The sequence below is a fragment of the Rutidosis leptorrhynchoides genome, chromosome 1, assembly GCF_046630445.1.
Source record: "Rutidosis leptorrhynchoides isolate AG116_Rl617_1_P2 chromosome 1, CSIRO_AGI_Rlap_v1, whole genome shotgun sequence".
Lineage (NCBI taxonomy): Eukaryota > Viridiplantae > Streptophyta > Magnoliopsida > Asterales > Asteraceae > Rutidosis > Rutidosis leptorrhynchoides.
In genome coordinates this window covers 584,439,542-584,459,201 of record NC_092333.1, presented here as the reverse complement: position 1 = coordinate 584,459,201, position 19,660 = coordinate 584,439,542, and the positions used below count along the sequence as shown (strand labels likewise).

At 34.9% G+C, this 19,660-nt stretch overlaps 1 pseudogene; it reads right to left on the bottom strand.

The window, feature by feature from the left end:
* Positions 1 to 14,765, bottom strand: part of LOC139846364 (adenine DNA glycosylase-like) — a 56,102-nt pseudogene extending 41,337 nt beyond the window's left edge.
* Between the last annotated feature and the right edge of the window lie 4,895 nt (positions 14,766 to 19,660).

Here is a 19,660-nt window from a genome sequence, read left to right as displayed (position 1 = left end):
ACTAGTTGTCCACAGTTAGATGTACAGAAATAAATCGATATATATTATCTTGAATCAATCCATGACCCAGTGTATACACGTCTCAGGCTAGATCACAACTCAAAGTATATATATTTTTGGAATCAACCTCAACCCTGTATAGCTAACTCCAACATTACTGCATATAGAGTGTCTATGGTTGTTCCAAATAATATATATACATGAGTCGATATGATATGTCAAAACATTTGCATACGTGTCTATGATATCTCAAAATTACATAATATATTAGAATACATGTATAATACAATATAAGTTAGCTAGGATATGATTTGTATAGAATTGTTAATATTTCCCGTAGCTACAAAAATCAAAAAATATCCAATCTTGTTTTACCCATAACTTCTTCATTTTAAATCCGTTTTGAGTGAATCAAATTGGTATGGTTTCATATTGAACTCTATTTTATGAATCTAAACAGAAAAAGTATAGTTTTATAGTCGGAAATATAAGTTACAAGTCATTTTTGTAAGAGGTAGTCATTTCAGTCGAAAGAACGATGTCTTGATGACCATTTTGAAAAACATACTTCCACTTTGAGTTTAACCATGATTTTTGGATATAGTTTCATGTTCATAAGAAAAATCATTTTCCCAGAAGAACAACTTTTAAATCAAAGTTTATCATAGTTTTTAATTATCAAACCCAAAACAGCCCGCGGTGTTACTACGACGGCGTATGTCTGGTTTTACGGTGTTTTTCGTGTTTCCAGGTTTTAAATCATTAAGTTAGCATATCATATAGATATAGAACATGTGTTTAGTTTATTTTAAAAGTCAAATTAGAAGGATTAACTTTTTTTTTGTGAAAAAGTTTAGAATTAACTAAACTATGTTCTAGTGATTTCAAGTTTAAACCTTCGAATAAGATAGCTTTATATGTATGAATCGAATGATGTTATGAACATCATTACAACCTCAAGTTTTGTGGATAACCCTACTGGAAAAGAGACAAATGGATCTAGCTTCAAAGGATCTTGGATGGCTTGAATTTTCTTGAAGTAGAATCATGACACGAAAACAAGTTCAAGTAAGATTTCCACTCGAAATAAGATTGTTATAGTTATAGAAATTGAATCAAAGTTTGAATATGAGTATTACCTTGTATTAGAAAGATATATTACTGTAAATAAGAAAGATTTCTTGAGGTTGGATGATCACTCTACAAGATTGGAAGTAAGCTAGCAAACTTGGAAGTATTCTTGATTTTATGAAACTAGAACTTGTAGAATTTATGAAGAACACTTTGAACTTGAAGATAGAACTTGAGAGAGATCAATTAGATGAAGAAATTTGAAGAATGAAAGTGTTTTAGGTGTTTTTGGTCGTTGGTGTATGGATTAGATATAAAGGATATGTAATTTTGTTTTCATGTAAATAAGTCATGAATGATTACTCATATTTTTGTAATTTTATGAGATATTTCATGCTAGTTGCCAAATGATGGTTCCCACATGTATTAGGTGACTCACATGGGCTGCTAAGAGCTGATCATTAGAGTGTATATACCAATAGTACATACATCTAAAAGCTGTGTATTGTACGTGTACGAATACGGGTGCATACGAGTAGAATTGTTGATGAAACTGAACGAGGATGTAATTGTAAGCATTTTTGTTAAGTAGAAGTATTTTGATAAGTGTCTTGAAGTCTTTCAAAAGTGTATGAATACATATTAAAACACTACATGTATATACATTTTAACTGAGTCGTTAAGTCATCGTTAGTCGTTACATGAAAATGTTGATTTGAAACATTTAAGTTAACGATCTTGTTAAATGTTGTTAACTCAATGTTTATTATATCTAATGAGATGTTAAATTATTATATTATCATGATATTATGATATATTAATATATCTTAATATGATATATATACATTTAAATGTCGTTACAACGATAATCGTTACATATATGTCTCGTTTAAAAATCATTAAGTTAGTAGTCTTGTTTTTACATATGTAGTTCATTGTTAATATACTTAATGATATGTTTACTTATCATAATATCATGTTAACTATATATATATATATATATATATATATATATATATATATATATATATATATATATATATATATATATATATCCATATATATGTCATCATATAGTTTTTACAAGTTTTTAACGTTCGTGAATCACCGGTCAACTTGGGTGGTCAATTGTCTATATGAAACCTATTTCAGTTAATCAAGTCTTAACAAGTTTGATTGCTTAACATGTTGGAAACACTTAATCATGTAAATAACAATTTTATTTAATATATATATAAACATGGAAAAGTTCGGGTCACTACACATGGGAGGAGTTCAAAGGGGCCATGATTGAGGAATATTGCCCTAGGACAGAGATCCAGAAAATGGAGATTGAGTTTATGCAGTTGAACGTTGTGGGAAACGATCTCGATGGTTACAACCGTAGGTATCTAGAGTTAGCCCTGATGTGTCCTACCATGGTTACCCCGAAGTTTAAGCGTATGGAAAGGTATTTGTGGGGACTTCCTAAGTCGATTAAGGGAAATGTCACCTCGTCTAAGCCACCTAATGTCCCGGAAGCAATGCGCATGGCGCATACCTTAATGAACCAAATCATCAGCGATGAACCAGAGAAGGCTAAGTCCGAAGCGGGTAGTAGTGATAAGGGTAAGTGGGATAACAATAAGGGGAGAGCCTATGATCAAACCCCTGCCAAGAGGCACAATGATGAAAGGAACCCCAATTCGAACACCAATTCGAACCCCAACTACAAGGGCAGTCTACCACAGTGCAAGATGTGCTACAAGCACCATACCGGGTACTGTAATGTTGTTTGTGAAAAATGCAAAAGGACCGGGCATATTGGCAAGGACTGCAAGATCACCACCATGACTGGGAAGCCGAACCCCAATGGACCGAGAAAGTGCTATGAATGCGGACAAACGGGCCACTTCAGAAATGAGTGTCCCAACAAGTGAAAGGACGGCGGACCACCGCATAGCAGAGCTTTCAATGTGAATGCAAGGGATGCTCGTGAGAACCCCGACTTGGTGACAGGTATATTCACTATCAACAATCTATTAGCTTCTGTCTTATTTGATACTGGTGCCGATAGGAGTTATGTATGTAGACACTTTTGCGATAAGATAAATTGGTCGTTAGTTCCTTTAAAGGAGAGTATGCTTGTAGAGGTAGCCAATGGGAAACTTGAGAAAGTTGACCAAATTAGCCGAGGAGCTATTATCAATATAGCTGATGTGGATTTCGAGATTGACTTGATACCCATTAAGTTAGGAAGCTTTGACGTTATTGTCGGTATAGACTGGTTGACCAAGATAAGGGCTGACATTATCTGTAGAGATAAAGCTCTTCGTATACCGCACGGAAATGGTGAGCCACTGATTATTTATGGAGAGAGATGTAGTTCGAAACTGAATCTCATTAGTTGTATGAAAGTGCAAAAGATCATGAATAAAGGACGTCTTGCTGTTTTGGCACTTGTGAAAACGTTAGAAACTGAGGAGAAGAGCGTGGATGACGTGCGAATTGTGAACGAATTTTCTGATGTCTTTCCGGAAGAATTGCCTGGATTACCGCCACCGAGAGCAGTGGAGTTTCAGATCGATTTAGTACCAGGAGCTGCACCTGTAGCTCGCGCACCTTACTGACTCGCACCTTCTGAGATGCAAGAGTTGCAGAGCCAATTACAAGAACTGCTAGACCGTGGATTTATCCAACTAAGTTTCTCGCCTTGGGGCGCACCTGTTTTGTTTGTGAAGAAGAAGGACGGATCATTCCGCATGTGTATCGACTACCGTGAACTCAACAAATTGACGATCAAGAATCGGTATCCTCTTCCCCGCATTGACGATCTTTTTGATCAACTACAAGGATCGAGCGTTTACTCTAAGATCGATTTGCGATCCGGTTATCACCAGTTGAGAGTGAAAGAGAGCGATGTGATGAAGACTGCATTCAGAACTCGTTATGGTTATTACGAGTTTCTCGTGATGCCATTCGGATTAACCAACGCACCTGCCGTATTCATGGATCTCATGAATCGTGTCTGCAAGCCATACCTGGATAAGTTTATTATCGTCTTCATAGATGATATCCTCATCTACTCCAAAAGCGAAGAAGAACATGAGCAGCATCTTCGGTTAGTGTTGGAACTCTTGAGACAAGAGCAACTTTATGCCAAATTCTCCAAGTGCGAATTTTGGTTAAAGGAAGTCCAATTTCTGGGTCATTTTGTGAGCGACCAGGGTATCAAGGTTGATCCCGCCAAGATTGAAGCTATCAGCAAGTGGGAAACCCCCACTACTCCAACTCACATTCGCCAATTTTTAGGTCTCGCCGGTTACTACCGAAGATTTATTGAAGGTTTCTCTCTGATTGCGCGTCCTTTGACTTCGCTGACTCACAAAGGGAAGAAGTTCATTTGGGAACCCGAACAGGAATCTGCATTTCAAACCTTGAAGAAGAAGTTAACCACCGCACCTATCTTATCACTTCCTGAAGGCAGTGACGATTTCGTCGTTTATTACGATGCTTCGAAAAGTGGTTTTGGTTGTGTACTGATGCAACGAACAAAGCTTATCTCTTACGCCTCTCATCAACTGAAGATTCACGAGCAAAATTACACAACGCACAATCTCGAGCTTGGAGTCGTTGTCTTTGCATTAAAACTGTGGAGACACTATCTTTATGGAACAAAGAGCACTATTTTCACCGATCATAAAAGTCTCCAGCACATCTTCGATCAGAAGCAACTGAATATGAGACAGCGTCGATGGATTGAGACACTGAACGACTATAATTGTGAACTTCGTTATCACCCTGGCAAGGCCAATGTTGTAGCTGGCGCTTTAAGCCGAAATGAGAGGATGGCACCTCTTCGTGTCCGAGCCTTGAACATCACCATTCATTCGAACCTCAATAGCCAGATCCGAGCAGCCCAAGATGAGGCTCTCAAGGAGGAAAATATATGTCATGAACACTTGAACATTCTCGTTTCTCGATTTGAAGTTAAGGAGATTGGACTCCAATGCTATGCCGGAAGAATTTGGGTACCTCGTTATGGAGATTTACTAAACCTTATATTAGATGAAGCCCCCAAGTCTAGATATTCGATTCACCCCGGAGCGGGTAAAATGTACCACGATCTCAAGGAACAGTACTGGTGGCCGAATCTTAAGAAGGATGTTGCAACTTATGTTGGGAAGTGTTTGACTTGTTCGAAAGTTAAGGCCGAGCATCAGAGGCCCTCTGGATTACCACAGCAACCGGAAATCCCATAATGGAAGTGGGAAAGGATAATAATGGATTTCATTACCAAGCTACCAAAGACGGTGGGCGGATACGATACCATCTGGGTTATCGTTGACCGCCTTACCAAATCTGCACACTTCCTAGCTATGAAGGAAACGGATACGATGGAGAGACTCGCTCAACTGTACATCAAAGAGCTTGTATCTCATCATGGTGTACCTTTATCGATCATCTCAGATCGCGATCCCCGTTTTGCTTCTAGATTTTGGCGTTCCTTACAAGAAGCCATGGGAACCCGTCTCGACATGAGTACTGCATATCACCCACAGACCGACGGGTAAAGCAAATGCACGATTCAGACTTTGGATGACATGTTGCGTGCATGTGTCATTGATTTTGGAAAGTCCTGGGAAAGGCACTTGCCGCTAGCCGAATTCTCTTACAACAACAGTTATCATTCGAGTATTAATGCCGCACCTTTTGAAGCGTTGTATGGCCGCAAGTGCTGATCTCCTATTTGTTGGGCCGAAGTAGGCTAAACGCAAATCACCGGACCCGAGATAGTCCCTGAAACCACTGAGAAGGTTGTCCAGATTCAAGCGAGACTCAAGACGGCCCGTGATCGTCAAAAGAGTTATGCCGACCTAAAACGTAAAGACTTTGAATTCAACGTGGGTGACCGTGTAATGTTGAAGGTCGCACCTTGGAAAGGTGTGATCCGTTTTGGAAAACGTGGGAAGCTCAACCCGCGATACATTGGTCCTTTTGAAATCTTGGAGCGTGTTGGACCCGCTGCTTACCGTTTGGATCTTCCAACTCAATTGAGCTCCGTTCATCCTACCTTTCATGTATCAAAATTGAAGAAGTTTCTTGCTGAACCGGAACATGTCATACCTTTGGAGGAACTTACAATTGATGACAAACTCCACTTCGTGGAGGAACCTGTTGAAATTATGGATCGTGGGTCAAAACTTTGAAATACAACAAGATTTCGATCGTCCGAGTACGATGGAATGCCAAATGAGGACCTGAGTTTACCTGGGAACAAGAGCATCAAATGATGCAGAAGTATCCTCACCTTTTCCCGACTCCTCCATCTACCTCAGCTTAAAATTTCGGGACGAAATTTTCTTTAACAGGTGGGTAATGTAACGACCCTGGAAATTCCAACTTTTATTAATAATATTTATTATTAATACTTGCGCATTAATAAATGTATTTTTATACGTTTACTTGTTATCGTACTTGACTTTACATGGCCCGACACGTCTTTGTGACACGCGTACTTTTCACAAATAATATTTTCAAATATTATTTACATTCATGATTATTTATTATTAATCATTTTTAATTAACTAAGGTTAGTAGTTAATTACTTGGGCTTTATTTATTTTAATTGCTTACTTGGACTTGGGCTTGTGTTAATGGACTTAGAAGCCCACCCTACTTATCTTAATGGATTAATTAAGAGCCCAACATTATGTTAATGACTTATTAAACTTAATCAAGGATTAATTAGTAAAGGAATCTAGTTACAAGTATCCTTACACCTTGTTCCCATGCTACTTTGCTTTTATACCACTTCAAGCATTCACCATCTCCCCATATTAGAAAGTTGAAGTTTGACATTGCCTCTTTGGGACACCCTTTTGGCCGTCGGCCTTGGCTCACATGGGGAAGAGTTTTGTTTCAAATTTTGGTTACTTATTCTCTCATTTTACTTCACATTTCACACACACTCTTACTTTCACTTTCATTTACTCTTCATTCTCTCTCAAACTTGTAAGTTACAATGCTTCTTTTCCTCTTGTTTTTCTTGAGAAAACCGAACCCATAAACCTACATCATCATCATCGTTTACTTGTTTAAGTTACTTGTTGTTTGTTGATTGTTTACTTACTAGTTGCAAGAATCAAACTTCCTAGTTTATTCTTCATATTTTCTTGTCGTTACAAGAACAACAAAGAACCTAAACTTTCTAGTTTATGGTTCTACATTTAATGTTTTCAAGATTAAAAGTTCATAAATTTCATATTCATACTTGTGTTCATGTTTTTAGACTTAAATCCTAAGATTCAAACTTTGATTTGAATCTTCCTAAGTATGAAACAAAACATGAACATAATACTTGTACTTTAGTTTATTTCTTTCTTTTGTAAGTACTTTAAAGTTTGTGATGTTGTTATTTTGGTCAAGTGTTACTAGTAAATCTTGATCTCATTTTTCTTGAACCAAAGTTAACTTTGTAAGTTCAAGAACATGGAAGTATAACTTTTTAGTTATAACTTCATATACTTGTGTTGGATCTAAGTTTCTATAGCTTATGGTCTTCTAATTTTGTTTTAAATAAGAGCATACAAGCTTACATACATTTTTCAAGTTGAAAATCTAAGTTTAATAACTTATGGTTTCATTAAAGTGTAGATCCAAGTTTTGTAACTTAGGATCTAACTTAAGAACACTAGATATAGACTTTCTAGTCTAGGATCTTTAAGATCTAGCTAAGATCTAAGTTCTACAACTTAAGATCTTGATTATTTAGTTTACTTTCAAGTTTGTAGCTTAATATTACTTTTGTAACTCATGTATGTGTCGGATCTAAGATCTTGATGTAACTTTGGTTCATCAAACTACATACAACTCTTAAGTGAGTTGTGCTAAATATCTTAGACTTACACAAGTGTTATGATGGTTAAACCTTGGCTAAAATGATGCAAACCCATCAACGAGTTGTACACTTGAAGCTATACGCATCAAGGATGAGAACCGTGATGAGCATCAAGCACCAAGAACCCACCGGAACACCTTTAGCTACTGTTTCTGGAACTGATCAGACTACCTGGGCTACTGTAAAGTTTATTTTCAGTTATTTCAGTTCGAGTAAATGATTTTCGGTTTATACCTCGTCTTAATCCGAGTTACGGTTTAGGATCTATGGCCTCCCGAAAGTCACTACACCCTATTAACGTTGTGCTGAAATTTCTGACCTACTCGCACTTAAACTGTCACCACGGTCAAACAAAGATGATTTTGTTTCTGGAAATTGGTCAGCCTCTAGGGGACTCATATACGGAGCCATGGCCACTGGTTTCACCCAATTTCAGTTTATATAGAGGTCGTGGAGGCTGAACGAAGTCAGCCTTTATTTCAAACTCTACTCTTGAATGAAACTACTTTACACTTTTGTTTAATGATGAATGATGATGGTACTTAAGACCTAATTTACATACATTTAAAACTTTGGGAACGATTTACTGACTTAGTAACTTTTGACTTAGGTTGAGGACCTTTTGGACAAACGTACTTGCTTACTTTTCCCGAGTTAAATTTACTACTACTTTTCCACTGTGAGTTATAGCATCCCTTTTTACTTTAACTATTTTGGGAACTGAGAATACATGCGTGTTTTACATTTTACATACTAGGCACGAGTACTTAAACTTATTATATGTGTGGGTTATACAACGGTATAAACTTTCCCCTTAGCTCGGTAACGTTTAGTCATTGGTTTTTGAACCGGTGAACGCGAATCTTAGATATGGATCCATAGGGTTTGACATCCCCACTCGGGCTAGTAGCGCTAGCATTTAACGGGTGTTTAATACTTCGTAAGCATACGCACTCGCCAAGTGTACTTTTAGGGGGTGATAAACGTTAAGTTAGTTACCAAGTGCCCACGGTTATACATATACTTTTCATACTGTTTTGAAACATGTTAAAGCATTGAAATCTCGTGGCCTACCTTACGTTACTGTTATATTTAAACTATAGCTCACCAACCTTTGTGTTGACGTTTTTAAGCATGTTTTTCTCAGGTGCTTAAGGTTTGCTTGCTTCCGTTGTACTAGTCATGATTTGTAGACACCCGCTGCGCTTGTTAGAGTTGTCACCGCATGAAACGTTTTATTTGCATTCAAACTATGTTACCTTTTGAAATAATGATTTGTAACGACCATTGGGTCACATACTATTACTAATTGCTTCTGTTCATTGAAGCATACTTTTGTTGTAAGACACTTGATGTTGGTTAAGACATCACCTTTATTCACGAATGCAAACTTCTTTTGAAACAGCATATAGTATTTGACCTTGTAATGATCCTGTTGTTGATGATTCGTACACGATGGTTTTGTACGGGGCATCACATATTGTAAACTATTAATTACAGTGATTGTCTATATGTAGAAATCATCAAACATCAAAAACCTTGGAATTTGATATATAATTATGGTGTGCCTTTTTCAAAAGAATGCAATGTTTACAAAACGTATCATGTAAAGGTCAGTACCTCACTGTGAAATCGATGAATGATGTGTTAGTCCAAAGGGATTTGGATGGATCATCACAACCGGTGAGATGCCGGTGGTCGGGAAGAGTAGAGACCAGAAACTACAAACCAGGAGAAGAATGAAGACGGCTGTGGACGATGTTGAAGACCAGAGAGAGAAGCCGGCGAGCAAGTGTAGATCTGTTTTGCACCAGAAATGAGGTAGGGAGGTTTTTTATTGAAGCTGTGTGATAGAAAAAGGAGATAACGTTTAGCCGGACAAAAATGAAGAGGAGATTACGTTTAGATCTGGCCGGAGTGGAAGAGTTTGAACAAGTTAAAGATGTTTCACGGGAACCAAGAAAAGAGAGCAAAAGTTGAGCAGTGATAAAGCTAAAAGAAAGTATAAATTCAACGACATTCTACATGAATGATGATTGTGCTCCAAAAATTCTTTTTTGCTCATTTTTGTGTTTGTATATATGCCCTTTTCAGGAGCTCGTGTACATTGCTTTGGATTTGGCTATTTTGGTTCTCAAAAATGTATCAGCAACCTTCTTTTTTGTCCATTTTTACTTGATTTTGTTGAGCCTTTTGTGTTGATTGAAATGGAAAACTGTAACGAATTTTCTTATATTATAACTTGCTAAAAATATGTTCAAGGTACAACTTCAAATATTGTTGGATCATTTTTTCTGTTCCATCTATGCAATTGTTTTCTACATAGGCAACCATGGACTCAATGGGTGACGACCTTGTGAAAGTCTTCAGTTATGAAAAAGAAATATCGGTATAATTTTTCAGGCAGAGAAACTAATGCTAATCTCGAAAACGTGTTTTATGCTTTATGTTTTTAAGTCACTTCTATTTAAACGTGATGAACACCAAGCCCACACTAATCAACACGATTGATAAGGAGATGTGATGCGAGAACTCGACTATGCATACCTATATTATGCGAACACATTACATAACATCCAAAAGGGTATAAACTGTAGATCTGGTGTTCATGTGTCAAAATCTCATAGAAAAGGTGTGAAAGGGAGGTGATATTTTCACTTTCTTTTTCTATAAATCTATTACAATTTCATGCAATGTTCCAGACATACCATTCACTATATACTAATGAGAGATTTATACAACGTATCATTTAAGAACGGATTAGTAAATTTAACTGTATCTATCAAAATTAAACTTGAAAATATCATCTCCCTAACATAAACCACGACACCTGCACACCTAAAGGGAAATTGATAATTGCATCTTATAGTACAACTATAGTTAGACACACACAATAGCAAGTTGCAGTATAAAATATTTTAAATCAACTTGAACTTATAAAACAAAACCTGTTATTTCCCATGTACTTTACATAAATAAATAAAAAGCCTTATAAATTTTAGATCATAAAATATTAAAAGTATTATCTAATTTTATTAGGTCATGTGTTGCTAGCAAATCGAGTAATTGCTTTGGGATTAGTTGGCTCATAAAAAAAGTCGGATATCCAAGTATAACAAAAGATATTACTTTATTTTTGTGGTAATAAACCTTCCATACCTTTCAAAAGTAGATGTGTTAATTTTATAAATTTGCAAGTAGCTACATAAATTACTTTAAATCATCATAAACTTATAGACAAAACTTGTTATTATTACCCATTAAATTTTAATAAGTATTCTTTTTTTTTTTGGAAAAAAACAAAACAAATTATTGATTATCAAGCCTAACCATCAAAATGATGACTTAACCCATTAAAAATAAGTCCCTCCAATGATCCATTATAAACTTGGATTTGAGGGCTTAAACGAATTACAATATGAGTATACATTTTAGATCATAAAAAATAGAAAGTAATATAGAATTATAAAAATAAAAGTATTATAGATCATAAAATATAAAAAATTATTTTTGGAATTGAACATGTATCAATTTGATTAGAAAAAAGCTAAGCCCACATGATTTGGGCTTTATCCGAATAATTCGGAATTTGGATTGTACCCTATAACCATCTTTTGAGTTAAATGCCGAGCCCACATGATTTGAGCTTTATCTTGACTAATTCATAGTTCAAGAAAGTCATCCTTTAATAAGGATGATGCCTCCACTTGGATCATAGTTCCACGTTACTAGACTAGCATGAAGTTAAATCTAAATAGCATTTAAATATTTTCCATCACATTTATTTGCAACCTATGTGGGACTATTTCTTTTGTTTTTCCATTTAACAATACGTAACACAAACGAGCGCCTTCTTTTAATAACGATAAGTGGCAAAATTCCAATTGGTCTTCTATTTTGACCCAGTTAGTACATGAGGTGTAATTCTAGCCAAATTTCCTATCTAGTAATTTATAACAGAAATTTTGAAGTAGGACTACCAACAAAGTGTATCACACACATTGCATTGAAGCAAAATTTGCACGCTGACCAGGTTTCCTAGTGTGATCAAGTCTGGTTTATCTTGATACGAGACTTGCTGCTCTACTCTGTTTAAACTTTTGGACCATATCATAAGCCTGCATATTCAGTATTGTGTCGTTATTCATTTATATGTCATTATTGTAAACCAAGATCACTAGAGAAAAAAATTATGTTTTTATGTAACTAATCTTCAAACAGATTTATTTCAGTAAAAAAACTAAGCCCACATGATTTGAGCTTTATCCCGATAATTGGGTTTTCAGGTAACGTCTTGAATCTTTTTGCATTAAATGCCGAGCCCACATGATTTGGGCTTTATCCTGACTAAGTTGTAGCTCAGGAAACCGATCCTTTAATAAGGATAATGCCTCCACTTGGATCATAGGTCCACGTTACTAGACCGGCAAGAAGTAAAGTCTAAATAGCATTAAAATATTTTCCATCACATTTATTTGCAACCTATGTGGGACTAGTCATTTGTTTTGTTTTTCCTTTTTAACAATACGTAACACAAACGAACATCTTTTTAATATCGATATGTTGCAAAATTCCAATTGGTCTCCCTATTTTGAACCATTTAGTACATGAGGTGTAATTCTAGCCAAATTTCCAATCTAGTAGTAATTTTATAATAGAAAATTTGAAGTAGGACTATCAACAAAGTGTATCAAGTTTGGTTTATCTTGATACGAGACTTGCTGTACTCTGTTTAAACTTTTGGACCATATCGTAAGCCTGCATATATTCAGCTAGCGTTTGTCAAAAGCCATAATTAAACATCATCTTTCATCATTCAGTGAACCATAGAATTTCAAAGCACAAAAATTAGTAATTAGTGATGAATGAAAAGGTAAAAAAAAAAAAAAAAAAAGTTGTAGTAATTCCATATCTTGACAAGGGGTATCTAAAAGGCCTAAACCTAGAGTTCAATGAGCAGATTATAATTATTAAAAGTGTTATATATTTTGGCAATAATAATAATAATAATAATAATAAACTTTAAAGCCACAACATGTTTACCTTTCTAACTCCAGTTGATAATCCCAGGGTAGCAATGGTTTTGGTATGTACATACTTATAAGACATCATTCCTTTATCCTTCATTTTGTTCAAATCTGTAACCAAATAATAACACTTTCTATAAAACAAAATTGTTATGATATAGAAGGTTGTAGAAATTATAAGCACAAGTGTTCGTCCCATTTATCACATTTTCTTTATAGCTTGTTTATTTTCCCATTTGATCCATAAATAAAGGTTACTTGATTGTAACCATAACATTATACATCATGTGTAACATCTCATATACTAACATTAAATTAAACTTGACACATTTCTGTTAATTAAATAAACTTTAAATTACCTTGTGAGCGTAGAACCAGTAGCTCGATATACATCTTGAGACGAATGTGAGTAAAGATATGAACATATTCTCCTATTTCTTCTCTTGTAACTATATTCGACTTCCTATTAAGCTTTAAACCAAACGATTTTTTCAAAAAATCATCAACAGCCGATCTCCTTGTTACCAAATCAGCTTCTCCATCCAAAGAAACCGATGGAAACTCCCAAAGACCAGCAAGTAAACCCCCTTCTGGTCTCTTAACTAATAAAAACTTATTATTTCCCATATCAAAATTAATCAATTTACTTTCTTCACCTTCTTCTAATATTTCAACGACACTAACGGCCGAAAAATCCCGCCTTTGTTTCACCTTCGCAACTTTAGTCGGATAATCAGTAACAAGTGCTGACGGGTTATTCTTGGACTCTGAAATCGCACCGCCTTTGTTTCACCTTCGCAACTTTAGTCGGATAATCAGTAACAAGTGCTGACGGGTTATTCTTGGACTCTGAAATCGCACTACATTGACCAAAAACCGGGCAGGATGAACAATTAGGGCTTAACGGAGTACATAATGTAGCACTGAGTTCCATAAGTGCCTGGTTGAAATCACCGGGCCTAATAGGATCAACTAGTTGCCCCTCTAGTCTCCTGTTAAAAGTATCATCTTTAAACGATAATCCAACGTTATCTGAAAAGGAAGACGTAACTAAAAAGTGAACATGCCAGATGTTTTTGACAGTTATGTTGTCTTTAGGGTTTGAAGAAATTGTCTTTAATCTAGCAATCACCCTAATAACATTTTCGTCAACCACAGGTACTGCCTAGATTAATAACATAACATGTGTTAAAATTACAAACGTGTACGAAAACAAGAAATGGAAGAATTATTTTTTTAACTACTCACCTCGTTGAAGGCTATAGAGGCAATTGCACCAGCTGTGTATTCTCCTATTCCTTTAACCTTACGAAGATCATTTACCGATCTAGGAAATCGCCCTCCTTCTTCAACAATCATTTTTGGCATATTTTCTGAATAATAATAATAATAATTTATAATACCTCAATAGAAGCTTGAGCTAGGTGATGAACAGAGGGCCATTTCTGAATCCATCGATTGAAATAATCAATAACAGTTTGAACCCTAGTTTGTTGAAGCATGATTTCAGAAACCCATACAGCATATGCTTTTACATCAATATCAACATCATCATCAGAGTTGATTCTACGCCATGGAAGGTCTCGTTTGTTATCATCGTACCATTTTAACAACGATGCCCTGATTTTGTTAACTTGGTGTTGATTAAATTTAAGAGCATCTTCTATGTCGTTGATTGTAGAATCTTTTTTAGGTTTTGATTGACGTGTTCTTTTGTTGGATTTGGTTACCATATTAGCATCTGCAACAGTCTTGTTGTTGTTGTTGTTAAGTTTCTTGTTCTTCATGTTTGGATTATGGAAGTGAGCAGAGGTTAGTGTGTTTCCCGCTTCAGTTAGGTTAGGGCGCTGCAATTATATACTCCGTATTTCTGCTACTAAATTCTTTTTATTTTTTTATTTTTTTAAATAGTCCCTTTTCCACTTTAGTTTAGCTCTAGTGGTCCCCACCCTGTTGGTGGTGACCACTGACGGTGATCTACCACCATGAGAAGGTGGTTATGAGGTGCTGACTTCTGTGGAGGTAGGGTGATCTACCACCATGTTGGTGGTGATTATCCGACATTAAGGGGAATCAAAGGAGGTGGTGGTGGGTGGGTCTTCGGTTGCGGGTTTGGGTGCTTAATAGTCGTAGGTGTATTTCAGATCATGTTCCTTTCTTCGGGGTTGGACCGGACGACATTCTCTCGGTTGGAGATCTAATCTAGATCTGGGGTTGATCTGGTCTTTTGCGGTTCGAGAATTTTATTTGACGGCATGTGATGTTGTGATCGTTAGTGATGTTCTGTTGCAGTTACGATAGACGTTCTCTCAATCTTCACCATTCCTTATGTTTGCTGCTTTTACTAGTGTAATTATTACATATGTATTCATGTTGACTTTGTTTACAATTCTTTACTTCCCTAGTTAATGTAATTAATTGTAATAATCCCTGTGGGATGGACATTCATTATAGAATTGTAATAGTGGGCAATATCATATCTATGCATTGCACGGCTTGTTCCAAATTTCTATACTACAAAATTTATGTTTAACTTGATGTTGGTCTTAATCTGTATATGTCTAAATTTGATTTTTTTTTTCTTTTGCATATGTGCTTGCGAAAAGTTGTACATTTAAGAATGATTCCCCCATCATTCATTGGAGGAATTGCTCGAAAACACATAAAAGAGATTATAGATTGTATTTCTACACAATAAGTGACTTGGATAGTTGAGTTATATATTTTGTGTTGTTACAATCACACTTTGTAAATGTTGAGGTAGACGTTTAAAATACCCCGTAGCATAAATTAATAGAAGGATAATTTCTATACAAACTCTAAATATGATATAGTTAACAATGATATTGTTTTTATTTTTTTAAAAGGCAAAATATTATGCAATCTTTTTTTTTTCTCCTTTTGTTAGTTGCAATCTTTGCAATTAGCTTAGGGCGGTGTAATTTGTTTTCTCTATTTCTTTCGTGATGTATCGTGTTGTTAAGGTTGTCCAGTCAACCATGTACTATTCGTGATTGTTTAATATAAATCCTTCTTGCTTTTCAAAAAAAAAAAATATTATATTAAACACGAAGATTACAATACGGGCGGTCTAAAACATTAGTCGTCTTGAGCCTTACATTACACGAAGACAAACAGATTCACGAAACTAAAACAATGATATAGTAAACATGATGCAAAAGTTTGTTACGTTGTGTACATTAGCAATGCATGAATTATTTAAAAGAAAACTTTTTCATTTCATCATTTTTAACATCATCATTTTTAACATGGTAACCATATTTACAACTTCGGATTTGATCGAAAAAAATGTCTATGCTAAGCCCAACAAATATCATAATATTAAAATAAACAAAGAGATGTGATTGTCTTACTAAGAGTAATGTATCAAGTTTCTTTAGTAATTAGTAATACACAGATTTCTATCCACTCGATCGAGCTTCGCCGGCTAGAAATTACTTGCAAAAAATAACAATAATATCCATCAAATCATCATTCGAACTAATTATAAGCTCGCCATGTTTTTAGTTCTACGTAATGCAAATTCAACAATGTAATCTCAAAGAGGGTGTAAAAAGTTCCTCTCTTTTCCACTTCATCTTCTCAAAATGCAAAGCTTCTAACTTTTGAGAGTAAATTAACAATGAAGCTAGAAAATGAGAGGAAAGTGAATGGTATAAACGTACATGTGACGATGTTGCACGGTTTGGTTATCTTTCTTGTACTATATATACTCATTCAATTAGTTCTACGTAAATGAGTAGACCGATGTTACTTTCCATAAAACTCGTACGTACTATTTCAAGCTTTATATATTTGTCTTATGTTGGTATACTAACCTTACCTTCAATGTTTTTGCACATCCACACATAAATTCTTCCAATGTTTGATAATCTTCATCAAGTTCATCCCAGCCTATGAAAACAACAATCTTGAAATCATGTATATTTCTTCAAAGAAAGTTTGCAAGCAACTTATAGCAACTTATTCTTCTTTTGTGAACTGAGTGTAGATGAAAAAACACAATAAAAAAGACATTAATAATATCGTTTTCAAGAATAAAAGATGATCTCCTTTTGGAGTAATTTTTATACCACATAAGAATCAAATAATCATGTTTGTAGTATTTAAGAAGTGTGAACTGAAATAGTTAATGAATACCGGGAGTATGACATAAAAATTTCTAACTTATCAATGCAACTACATGTAGTACCTAAAAGATCTACAGAAATTAAACATGGAAAATAAGTAAAACAAAGGGTCTAATGTAACAACATAACCTCTAGACAAAAATTAGGAGATACCAACCTTAAGATGTCATCGCTGATTTCTGGAGTAATAGTAATGATTCTTCTTCGATTTCTACGGTGTTCTGAAGTTGTTGTGCCTTATGACCTGCCACATACACACAATGTAATAATTTAGATTAGTTTGTTTACTGATGAAGGATATTCAAGAATCAAAATATAAATGATGTTTCATAACTCATCGGAAAAATAGAAGAGATTGGTTATTAATTACTAAATTAATTTTAACAATGTAACTTAAAAGACTTCACAACATCAACTCAAATGTTATTTTTATTATTTAAAAGAATTAATTGTTCGTATCTTTTTTACCATATATTTTTATCTTTTACTATAGATTAATTAATACATGGGATAAATCATATTTATTAGGCCATATTAAATCCTATGGGAGTCAATCTCTCTCTCTCTCTCTATATATATATATATATATATATATATATATATATATATATATAAGATATGTCGTTTCTTTGGCTCTGTTTGGATATCTTTGTGTATAATGTGTGTTTAAGATATTCGGATCCGTTTAGAGTTATTTGTTGATGTAGAGTAAGATTGTTGCATGTATCATTCATTCTACATGAATGATTTTTTTTTCGGCGAAAATATTAATATATATATATATATATATATATATATATATATATATATATATATATATATATATATAAAAGAAGATCGTAAAGATCCGGTGGAGTACACAAACGATTACAATTGAAAGGTCTCGCTCTGATCGTCCTACTCAATGGACGATAACATTGAAAGAGAGCGAACACATTGAAAATGATTGAAAATGAAATTGAAAGATACAATACAATCGTACATCCCACCAAACCTAAATCTAAAACTATATAAAAACTAATCTCGTATCCAACACCGCAATCGCCACGAAATAGAAGCCGCACAACTAAAAAGAATGCCGGGCACTCCAGCAACACCTAACCCGATGCCTGAAAACCAAAATAGCCTCTCGTACCCGAAAACCCTGTACAACTCCTAAACCAGAGAAACACAAGCCCGTCGAATAAGATCAAATCCCCTTCGAGCGAAAAAAGGACCCCGAGAGAACTCTCCAGTAAACATCAATTTTTCGAGGACAACTAAGTCGACACACGTCGGCAACGACATCGGGCCTACCCTAATAGACCCGACTACCGGAAAAGTATGAACTAAATACACAAACAGTAACCACCCAGGGCCAAACACAGAATCAAACCTAAAAGAAACCAATCTATCTCCGCCAAATTTTCTGAGGATAAACAAACCCGCAGATCCCAGCGGCTACAAACCGTCGACTAGCCTCCACCCACTTCATCGATAGCTGTCAGCAATTGCCAACAACCACCTCCATAGGCTTCAGGTAGCAACTCAAGGTTACCAACTGTAGTGACCCGAACTTTTCCATGTTTATATATATTAATTGAGATTGATATTTACATGATTAAATTTTTCCAACATGTTAAGCAATCAAACTTGTTAAGACTTGATTAATTGAAATATGTTTCATATAGACAATTGACCACCCAAGTTGACCGGCGATTCACGAACGTTAAAACTTGTAAAAACGACTTGACGATATATATATGGATATACATATGGTTAACATGAGATTATGATAAGTAAGTATCTCCATAAATATATTAACAATGAGTTATATACATATAAACAAGACTACTAACTTAAGGATTTCGAAACGAGACATATATGTAACGATTATCGTTGTAACGACATTTAAATGTATATATATCATATTAAGATATATTAATATATCATAATATCATGATAATATAATAATTTAACATCTCATTAGATATAATAAACAATGGGTTAACAACATTAATTGAGATCGTTAACTTAAAGGTTTCAAAACAACACTTACATGTAACGACTAACGATGACTTAACGACTCCGTTAAAATGTATATACATGTAGTGTATTTATATGTATTAAAATACTTTTGGAAGACTTCAAGACATATATCAAAACACTCATACTTAACGAAAATGGTTACAGTTACTTTCCCATTCTTTTCTTTCATCAAGAATTCTAGTCGTATTCTTACCCGTATTATACACAGCTTCAAAACGTACTTACTATGGGTATATACCAATAGGAACTAGCATGGGATTCCACTCTTGATTATGTCATGTATGACTAATCAATTTTAACTTCTACCATGAGCTAGTCAACTAACTAGAACTCCTTTTAACCCCACTCACCACTCACCAATTAACACTCATCATTCACTCCATTTCACTTCCAAATCTCTTTCTAATTCTCTCTCAACACACCCACACTATTATGAACGTATTTTTCCAGTAGTTAATCATCATCTTCATCAAAAATCACTTCAAGAATCAAGCTATAATCAT